Below are 11,261 nucleotides of genomic sequence, written 5' to 3'. Positions count from 1 at the left end.
TGGAGTACCTATCCTCTTTGCAGATCAAGTGGATTTCAAACCAACACTGATTAAGAGAGACAAAGAAGGACACTACATCCTTGTAAAGGGAACAATCCAAAGGAAGATGACAATCATAAATATATTTGAGCCAAACACTAGTGCACCCTACTATATAAAATAAATACTAATGGACATGAAAAATCAAATAAGCACTAATACAATAGCACTGAGCGAACTCTATAACGAACTGTCACAAATAGATAGATCAACTAGAAAAAAATTAGCAACAAAATACTAGAACTCAATCAAACTCGTGAACAAATGAACTTAACAGATGTTTACAGAGTGTTCCACCCCACAAAATCAGAAGCACATTCTTTTCAGCTGCACACAGGTTGTTCTCCAAAATAGACCACATACTTGCTCATACAACATGTTTAAGTAAGTGCAAAGAAATTGAAGTTATTCCCTGAATATTATCAGACCATCGTGTGATGAAATTGGAGATCAATGGCAAAAGAAAGTGCAAGAATTTCATAAACACATGGAAATTGAACAACACACTTCTGAATAACCAATGGGTCACAGAGGAAATTAAAGAAATCAGACAGGCCCTACAATTAAATGACAATAACAATACAACATATCGGAATCTATGGGACACAATGAAGGCAGTCTTATGAGTTAAATTCATAGCAGTGAATACTTTTATTAGGAAAACAGAGTGAGCCCAATTAAACAACCTGATGCTGAACCTCAAGCTTCTAGAAAAAGAAGAGCAGGACAAACCCAACGTTCATACAAGGGAGGAAATTATAAAGATCTGAGCAGAAATCAATGCAGTGGAGACTAAAAGAACGATACAAAAAAATCAATGAAGTCAAGAGTTAGTTCTTCAAAAGCATCAACAAAATTGACAAACCCTTAGCCAACCTTACCAAAAAAAGGAAAGAAAAGGTCCAAATCCTTGCAATTAGGAATAAAAAGGGGATAATTACAATGGACTCAGCAGAAATCTAGAGGATCATCAATATCTACTTTAAGAACCCACATGCCAATAAGATGGAAAACACAGAAGAAATGGACAGATTCCTAGATACATATGAATTACCAAAGTTGAACGAAGAAGACCTAAACATTCTAAACAACCCAATATCAATCAATGAAATTAAAAATGTAATTAAAAACTTACCAACTAAGAAGAGCCCAGGTCCTGATGGCTTCACTCCTAAATTCTACAAGACATTTAGAGAGAAACTACTGCCACTACTGTTTAAATTCTTCAATGAAATTGAAAGAGAATACTCCCAAATTCATTGCTGGAAGCGAGCATCACCTTGATCCCCAATGCAGAAAAAGACCCAACCAAAAAAGAGAACTATAAGTCAATCTCACTAATGAACATGGATGCAAAAACCCTTAATAAGATACTGGCAAATAGAATGCAGAAGATGATCAAGAAGATCCTACACCCTGACCAAGTGGGATTCATTCCAGGGATGTAGGGATGGTTCAACATATGCAAATCATTCAATGTAATACACTATATCAATAGAGCCAAGGAAAAAACCCCATATGATCATGTCAATAGATGCAGAAAAAGCATTTGACGAAATCCAACACATATTTATGATAAATACCCTACAAAAAATTGGAATAGTCTCTACCTCAATCTGATAAAAGGCATCTATGAAAAACCAACAACAAATATCATACTAAATGGTCAAGTATTGAAATCCTTCACACTAAAATCAGGAACAAGACAAGGATATCTACTATCGCCACTCCTGTTCAATATAGTTTTGGAAACATTAGCCACAGCAATTGGACAAGAGAAAGACATAAAATGAATAAAGATAGGAAATGAAGAAGTCAAATTGTCATTATTTGCAGATGACTTGATACTCTATATAGAAGACCCCAAGACTCAAGCAAAAGTCTTCTAGACTTAATAACCAGACTCAGTACAGTAGCTAGATACAAGGTCAACACACAAAATTCAGTAGCTTTCCACTACAGGAACACCAGACTCACTGAGAGAGAACTAGGTCAAGCAATTCCTTTCACAATAGCATCCAAAAAACTGAAATACCTAGGAACCACCCTAACAAAAGAAATCAAAGACCTCTTCTCTGAAAACTATAGCACTCTGAAAAGAGAGATTGGAGATGATATCAGAAAATGGCAAGATATCCCTTGCTCCTGTGTAGGAAGGATCAACAAATTGAAAATGGCCATATTTACAAAACTGCTATATAGATTCAATGCAATCCCAACTGAAATTGCAGAAGCATACTTCATAGACATTGAGAAAACAATTCAGAAATTCATTTGGAACAAAGAGACCTAGAAAAGCCAAAGCAATTCTAGGCAACAGAGACAAGGCAGGGAGTATCACAACCCCCAACTTGAAGCTATACTACAAAGCTACTGTGATAAAAACAGCACGGTACTGGCAAAGAAACAGACATAAGGACCACTGGGACAGATTAGAAGATGCAGAAACAAGTCCAGACACACTCAGCCACCTCATCTTCCACAAAGGAGCCAAACACCCTCACTGAAGAAAACATTGCCTCTTTAATAAATGGTGCTGGAAAAACTGGATTTCAATTTGCCTCAGATTAAACCTAGACCTATATCTCTCACCATGCACTAAAGTAAAATTGAAATGGATTAAAGATCTAAATATAAGAGAAATGCTGAACCAGGTGGAAGAGAGGTTAGGCAAAACTCTTGAAGACATTGATGTAAGAAAAGATTTTATGAACAAACCCTCAGCTGCCCATTAACTAGCACAAACAATCAACAAGTGGGATCTCTTCTTATTAAAAAGCTTCTGCACAGCAAGAGAAACCACCAACAATGTGAAGAGACAACCCACAATATGGGAAAAAATTTTCACCTGCTGTTTCTGAGACAAAGGTCTACTATCTTGAATGTACCAAGAACTTAAAAAAATCAGACCTCCCAAAAAGACCCAATCCCAAAATGGGCATCTGAAATGAACAGATATTTCTCACACAAAGAAGTGGCAATAGCAAATAAACATGAAAAATGTTCAACATCACTGGTCATTTGAGAGATGCAGATGAAAACAATGCTGAGTTTCCACCTCACCCCAGAAAAATGGCTGTCAGCATGAAATCAACCAACAACAGATGCTGCCTGGGCTGTGGGGAAAGAGGAACCCTGCTGCACTGCTGGTGGGAGTGTAGACTGGTGCAACCACTGTGGAAATCAGTATTGAGATACTGCAAAGAACTAGGACTAGAAGTCCCATTTGATCCAGCTATTCACTTGCTTGGTATCTTTCCCAAAGAATTAAAAGAATCATTACACAGTGATGTATGTGCACCCACGTTCATAGCAACACAATTTATAATAGCTAAAACTTGGAAGCAGCTCAATTGCCCATCAACTAGAGACTGGATAAAAAAAAAAGTGTTTTTTTTACAAAATGGAGTACTAGTCAGCCATAAAAATGAGAGACATTTATAGCTAAATGGATGCAAATTGAGGCGATATTGTTAAGCAAAATAAATTGGACACACGTGTAAATATCAAATAGTTTCTCTTGTGTGAGAAACTGACAGTGTAAGTAAGGACTAAAAGGTACAATAGATAATGTGAAATAGGAAGAAAAGGGGCAAAGGGGGAGTGGAAGTGGGAGGGGTAGGAGAAAGGAAAGAAGGGAATGGAATTAATATGAGAAAATGAAAAAATAGGAACAAAATCTTTGTAAATAGGAAGGATGGAGGGGTTGAAGGGAGGGAGGGAAATGGGGAAAAAATAAGAACCAAGAGAGATTACGTAAACATGCAAATTTCAAATCATGAATGTCATTATATTGTATACCTGAAATGTACCAATAAAATAAATTTAAAAATAATTCTATAGGCTCAGGAAATCATAGTCTCAATTTAGTAACTGTCCAGTGCAATACAGTAATCCAGCCTTTTATACTTTAAGTAATGCTTTTGTTTTTGGGTGCTGAAGTGAACCCTGAAAGCTTTTACTCCATTTTCTCCTCATCCATTCTGCCTGTAGCTTCAATCTTCTAGGGTTTGAGCATATAGAAAAAAGGAGGGAAAAGAGCAGGGAAGTAGAAAAATTCTTACTTTTTGATGCCTTCAAGGCCTCTGGCCTGGGAAGATATGTAAACTTGTTTCATTTAATTATTTAAATTTTTCCAACATTACATATCAGGTCATATAATTGCAATAAGCAAGGATATAAGAGAAACAAGTAACTGATTGGATTGGAATTTCACTTCAGATGTCAATCTTAGCTATATTGTCACCTATGTCCACATTACTGTTAATTATATTAGACAAGAGAAAAGCAAGATAAATACAGATATTGCCAGGCTTGACCTCACCATGAAATGATTAATGCATATGCTTTTTAATTCTAAGCTACAGTTTGACAAGATCCAAAAACACTACAACAAAAAAACCAGGCAACCGATACAGGTGCTGTCTCTGCCCGACAAATAGCGCTGCTATCTTGGAGCAGAGAGAACACAGAACACAGGATGGGACCTCAACATAGAGAAAATAACTACAAAGTACAGCATCTTTTCAATGCCAAGTCACCTGAAAATATCCACACACCTGCCTTGATTGCTGCATGGACCCCAACCACAAATATTTGCTCTCATACCTATACATGATAGACCTGCCAGCCCTCTCTTCCAATGCCCTATAAAGGCTCTTGCCTTTTCTTTGTTCAGGGCTGATGGCCTCTTACTTGCCATCAGTCCACCTCTGCCCAGGTGAATAAAGTCTGCACCTCTTTGTTTTCACAAGCCTACTTGAGTGGTCTCATTCTTCTGCCATTTGTTACAGATATAATGAATAAATACGATGGAGGAGGTCCTGTGATCCTTTTGCCTATGGCAAACTTTGACATTACTATTGGACATCAGGCCAGACCTGACTTTAGCTGAAATTAGAAAAAAGTCTATAGATGGAGATCATTTCCAAGAATAACCACAAACACCTAGGCCAACATTTGCACCAGGACCATTAGACTAGATAAAAGCAAGTCAGCAGCTCTCAGATACTTTGTTTTCCCAGAATGAGAAAAGATACTGCTTGTAATTTTCATATATATATGTATATATATATATATGTGTATATATATATGTGTATATATATATATGTGTGTGTGTGTGTGTGTGTATATATATATATATATATATATATATTTTTTTTTTTTTTTTTTTTTTTTTTTTTTTTTTTGGTACCGAGGATTGAACTCAGGTCCTTGCACTTGTGCAGCAGGTGGCAAAACCACTGAGCTAAATCCCCGGCCCCAGTTTTCATATTTTTTTAAAGAAAAGAACCTATTTCTTTTATTACTGTTTCTACCTTTTAACCTACCCTCTATATTGAATTGGGGTTCCCAGTTCTGTAGTAATCTAATCTGTACTCAGTAGTGAGACTCAGCCATTTTCTCTGTATTGTGTGCATTGTATTCCTTAAAGGACAACTTCTGATGTAACTAGTATTATTGCCATTTTGCAGATAAGGTCACTGCGGCTCAGTGGTTTAAGTGATGTGCTTGAGGCTACACTGGTAACGAACAGCAGATCCATATTATTCATTTGGAAGTTCAAGTTTTGCTCATTTTCAAGGGCCATGTCTTTTCATTAAAATCAGTTTACCTGTCCTTCAAAAATACCCTGTGCTACTCGAGGACACAAGAACTCTGTACCCCCTACCCCCTCATACCATCACTGCTAATGCTTTATCTAGAATATGCTGGATAGTCAGGGCATTCATGGCTTGCAGGGAAACTTGGTGAGGGATGTTTCACGGGTAGGTAAGTTACGTATCTCCTTCACAACTGTTTGCCATTTAAATAGTCCTATTCATTTCACTTCCGTCCCTTTCCTGACCCTTTCTGCTGAGCAATTTTATAGGTCTAGAGAGCTGGTGCTTGAAATGTGAAAACATAAGGAAAAGGTTAATGAAAGCAATGAGAAAACTTTTTAGATTTTTTTTAGGATTGTTGCCTGTAATCTTTTAGATTCATATCTCAATTTATCGCCTGGGCAACTGCATGCTTACTGATTTCTCTGATTATCCTAATGACCAAGAACATGAATTACAGAAAACCTAATTAGGCCTTTTGAGCTGAGACTATTTTTTTGAAAAGACTCTGACATTTAGCAAGGAGTGAGTCAGCGGATTATTTAAGCTGAATATAATTTCTAATTTGAGGAAAGGTATTGACATGTAATTATGTGGGCATTATAGAGAGAGCAATTATACAAATCTGTCTTCAATGATGAACTTTTGGAACTATGTAAAAGGACAAATGTAGGCCAGAATGAGGCAAAACATATTATACTCCATCTGCCAAGAGATGTGCATTTGATTTATATACTTAAGAAAGATTTCTAAGTAGTTACCAGGCATTACTAAAGTGTTAATACCAAAGTATATTTAATAGCACATTGTGGTTTGAGAACCCTGGTAGTGAATGCCAGTTCCAGAAATTTCAGGAAAAAGAGAACATTTTGAAAGCACAACATGATTAATCACTGGGACATTAATGAAGTGCATCTGAATTGTGGAATGATGTCCCTCATCTTATTATACCTTAGAAAGCAAACAGAGAACCCTGTTGTCCCCAAAACTATGTACTAGCTATTGTTGAATAACAATAATTAAAAACATCATGGCCTAAAACAGCAATCATTTATTAATTTAGTCTCTGTGGTCATCTTTGGGTCATCTGAGAGACTGTTAGTCTGGATTAGGCACAGGTGACCTTGGCTGGAGGTTTCATGTGGCTGTGGGTTGGCCAGGAATCTGCTCTAACCTAGTACACTGTTCTCTGTGTCTTTCCACCTCTTAGCATTAGCTGGCTTGCTTCTGCTTGTCCTTTTTGTGGTGATGAGAGAAGTACAAAAGGGCAAGAAGAAACATGGTAGTTGCTTGAAGTCTAGACTTAAAACTAGCAAACTGTCACTCTACACATGCTTTTATTGGTTCAAGAAAATCACATTGTTCAATCTTGACATAAGCACTGGAAAAATATGCTCTTATCCTTTTGCAGGAGGACCTGTAAAGTCACATGGCAAAGAATATGGACACTGACTTGATAGCACAAAAATTAGAAAACTAATGAAACAAATGGGCCATGAAAAGGATGATTTTGCAGAAGTATCTAATTAGGTGTCTTCTGATACATGCACAGAGGGGTTTGGAAGGAATGACTTATATTGCAGTAGCTTCTTCTAAGAAAAAAATGTATCTGGGGACAAAATCAAAGACTGTGTGGACTGGTGCTGACAATATAGGTGCATGCTTCATCACACTCGGGCATCTCACAGCAGAAGCTCTGTGAACTGCAATTATAAATACATGTGGTTCACATCCCAGGACTCCAGCTGCTTGAGAGACCCAAATCATAACTGGACAGCACACTATACTTGTTATGGTCTGTGTCTAGATGTTCCCCCAAAGCCACATGTAATCATAGGGCTTTTTCAGAGGTGGCTAAATCTACAGTGTGTGATGCTGGGAATAAGTTTGTGTGATTACTAAATCAGTTCACTAATTTGTTTGGTACCACCCTAATCCTGGTAGTCTGGATAAAATAAAAGGAGGCAGAAAGATGCTGTTAAGGTCCCTTGCTGCTTTTGCTACCTTGTGCCTGCCAAGAATTATTCTCCTCCGTGAATCCTCTATTCCAAGCCACCCTACCTTGGAGCCAGTTGATTATTGACTAAAACTTCTACAAACTGTGAGCTAAACAAACCTTTTCCCTTTTAACTCTGGGTGTCAGGCATTTTGTATCAGCAATGAGAGAAAAGTAACTAACACAGAATTTGGTACCAGAGGTCATTGTGAAATTACCTGGCCATGTGGCCCAAGAGCCTTTGGAATTAGCTTGTGGGAAGGGCAAGAGTTAGGAAAAATTTGGAGATGCTTGCCGAAAATGTAGAGCTGGAATACCTTAGGCGGTTCTCTTTGGGAGATTCTGGCCACAGCTCAGAAGACCAGAAAGCTAGTAAAGACCAGGCTTGGGAGGTTTCTTCTGGGAAGGACTGTATTGGCTGCTGAACTCTAGATGATGTGTTATGCCTTGGAAGAAAGTTTGTCTGCATTTTATTCATGTCCAGAGACTGCCTGAGACTAAGGGCAGTGAACTAAATAATCTGGCAAAAGAAATTTCAAGGCAGTCTAATGTTGAGGTAGTAGCATGGGTATTGTTGGGGTATTTTAGCCAAGTTTATGCTGAGAATCAAAAACAAAGAGCCTAGCAGAATGATTTAAAATGTTTTGAGTATGGTCAGAAAGGAAGAAGCCCCAGTAAAGTTACGGCCTGCAAAGAAGGAGCAGAGGACATCTTGATTTCTGAGAAGAAACAGGAGTATTGAAAAGATGGCCTGAGGGCATCATAAGAAGCAGCAAGACTCCACTCTTTGGAGCCTCAAAATTGCAAAAGTGAAAGATTTTGCTTTGAGAAGTGAGTTGGAGCACCATGTTAAAGAATGGTGGTGGCCTAGGGAAGTTGTTCCTTAGGATTTAGTTCATAGGCATGGGACTCCTACAGCTAAGACAGAAAGAAGCCTAAGTACTACTCCAGCTGAAAGCAGACCTTGGTGTTATCCACATGGTGCTGGTTTTAGGCACATGCAGAATGCAAGAGTTGTGGTTTCAAGAAGGCTTCCACCCAGATTTCAGAAGGCCTGGGAGGCCAGGCAGTGTGCTCCTGACAGGACAGTGTGTGAAGCTGTGTGTGCGAAGCCAAAGGTGCAGTGGTGACCCCCAGAAGTTTGGAGAAGCCAGGAACATGGATCATCTGAGGAAAACTGCAAAGAGAACGCAGAGTTGGCCCCAGAGAGGTCACAGGAGCTACAACCAAAGACAGTGCTAGAGCCACCCAAAAACCCTTAGGGAGTTCACAACTTGCCACAGATTGCTGGGAATGCTGGAAGTGGAACTGTGGGATTTAATATTTGCTCTGCTATATTTTGGACTTGCTTTGGTCTCATTCTTTGTATTCCTGTTTGTAACTTTTCAAATGGAAATGTCTATCTTGTGCCATTGAATGCTGAAAGTGTTTAACTTTCTTTTCATTTGTACAGGGGCTTGCAGCTAAGAGTTTGCCATAAATCTCAGAGAAGACTTTGGACTTGGAAATTTTAGCAATGCTGAAACTATTAGGACTTTTCCAACTCTTAAAGATGGATTAGATGCCTTTTGCATAAAGGGATGTACATGACTCTTTTTGGGGCCAGGGTTGGAATGCTATGGTTTGTGTCCAGATGTCCCCGTAAAGCCTCATCCAGTCATAGGGCTTTTTCAGAGGTGGCTGTAGTCTAATGTGTGATGCTGGGATTAAGTGTGTCTGATTACTAAATCAGTGCACTGATTGGTTTGGCGCCACCCTAATCTGGGTAGTCTGGGTAATACAAAGGGGGCAAAAAGATGCTGTTAAGTTCTCTTGTTGCTTTGCTACCTTTGGTCCGCCATGAACTGTTGTCCCTCCGCCACTTGCTACCTTGCCTTAGAGTCAGCCAACTATGGACTGAAATCTCTACAAACTGTGAGCTAAATAAACCCTTTCCACTTTAACTGTGGGTGTCAAGTATTTTGTCTCAGCAACAAGAAAAGTAATTAAGACAGTACTCGTCCAAGTCTCTATACCTTGGCTGCTCCAATTTGGTCCTTCATTTGTAAAACATAATACAAACTATTTTGTTTTGCCCCTTTGACTTTGCTCCCAAGCATGATTTCTACACTGATGCAAAAGCTTCAAAAAATCATTTTAAATGAGAAATTGAGAATCAAATTTCCACTTCCCAACCTATTCACATATTCGTGTCCTACTTCCAAGAATAGGAGGTGGGCAAAATTATAGGGCTAAACCAATACCGACTGCTCCACTCTGGGATCTTCATGCAGTGCCAGGGGTCACTGGAGTGTTAATAGCACCAATATAAAATTCACTTTTTATGCTACAGAAATCTAAAAGGAACAATACTTTGAAATCTGTGTAATTCTTGGATACTTATCACATACATTACTATTATCCGGACAGCAAAAATATAATGAGGGCTGTGGTGAAACTGTGAAGTACATATTTGGTATTCTAATTATTTTATTGCATTAAAAAAAAGTGGAAGAGTAGTTTAACAAAGCCACTGCTGGCATCCTTTTAATCACATTTCTCTGAAAACAGATGCATCAGTTACGGATATGGGGGAAGATGGATCAGTTGTTTATGTGATACTTTTACTACTGTGACCAAGAGCCCATCATCTTTTAAACAGCTGGTAAGAATCTATTAAATATGAAAAACAAAGCTTCTTAAGAAAAATGGTAAGAAACACTTTATGCAAATAAACCTGTGAATGTTTAAAATATTGGTTTTCCCCTTGAGATCATATTTAATAATAGGTATGATTACATGTTTTTCCATAATACGCTATTTAAAAACCAGTAGTAGACAATACTAATCAAATTATGAATAAGTAACTGAGACATGATGGTACACACTTGTATTCCCAGCACTCCAGTAAGAGCCCAGCCTGGGCAACTTAGTGAGACCTATTTCAAAATAAAGAATAAAAAAAGGACAAGAGATGTATGTATTCAGTGTGAAGGTCCTAGGTTCAATCCCCAGTCCCCCCACCCCCCAAAACAAGAGGGAGCTGACTTGTTATTACCAACAAGGTAGAAGCTCAAAATTTCAGAATAAATTGGGTTTTCAGTGAGGAATTTCTTTACTACTTAGATACAAACCTTTTCTTAACAGAAATGTTCCATTTTCTTAATAAGTCATTCAAGGGAAAATGCTGTGAGCCAATTTTCAAGCAGTAACTCTATCTTATTTAATTTATAATTTGGTTTCTTTACTTACTGGTCAGAATCCAAAAAACTTTACAGGGCTGTCTAAATTCCAACTTCTCAGATATTATGTAAATCAAGCCTTCAATTTAAACTACTAATTGAAGGTCAGTTTTTATATGGCTTGCCTTGGAAAGTAGAACCAAAAGGAAATGTTTATGGGAAGATTTTACATTTTGATTATTTACCACCCAAATAATCCAAATCAGATTGTGACCACTTCCGAAGGCACATTTTTATCAAAAGCTATACTTTCTGGAAACTATATGTTCTGTTCTCTGATGATACAAGGTTTCTCAAAGAATCTAACAACTACTTTTGGTCTCTATGAAAATGACTGTTTCTCAAGCGCTTATACTTTATACAATTAGGTAGACTCACACAAATGTCATTGCAACTATTGGT

This window comes from Heterocephalus glaber, unplaced genomic scaffold (assembly GCF_053883595.1).
Source record: "Heterocephalus glaber isolate CG9 unplaced genomic scaffold, H.glaber_assembly_v1.0 deba00000122, whole genome shotgun sequence".
NCBI lineage: Eukaryota > Metazoa > Chordata > Mammalia > Rodentia > Bathyergidae > Heterocephalus > Heterocephalus glaber.
The sequence above is the reverse complement of the archived record's forward strand: the minus strand, read 5'-3'. Positions refer to the sequence as shown.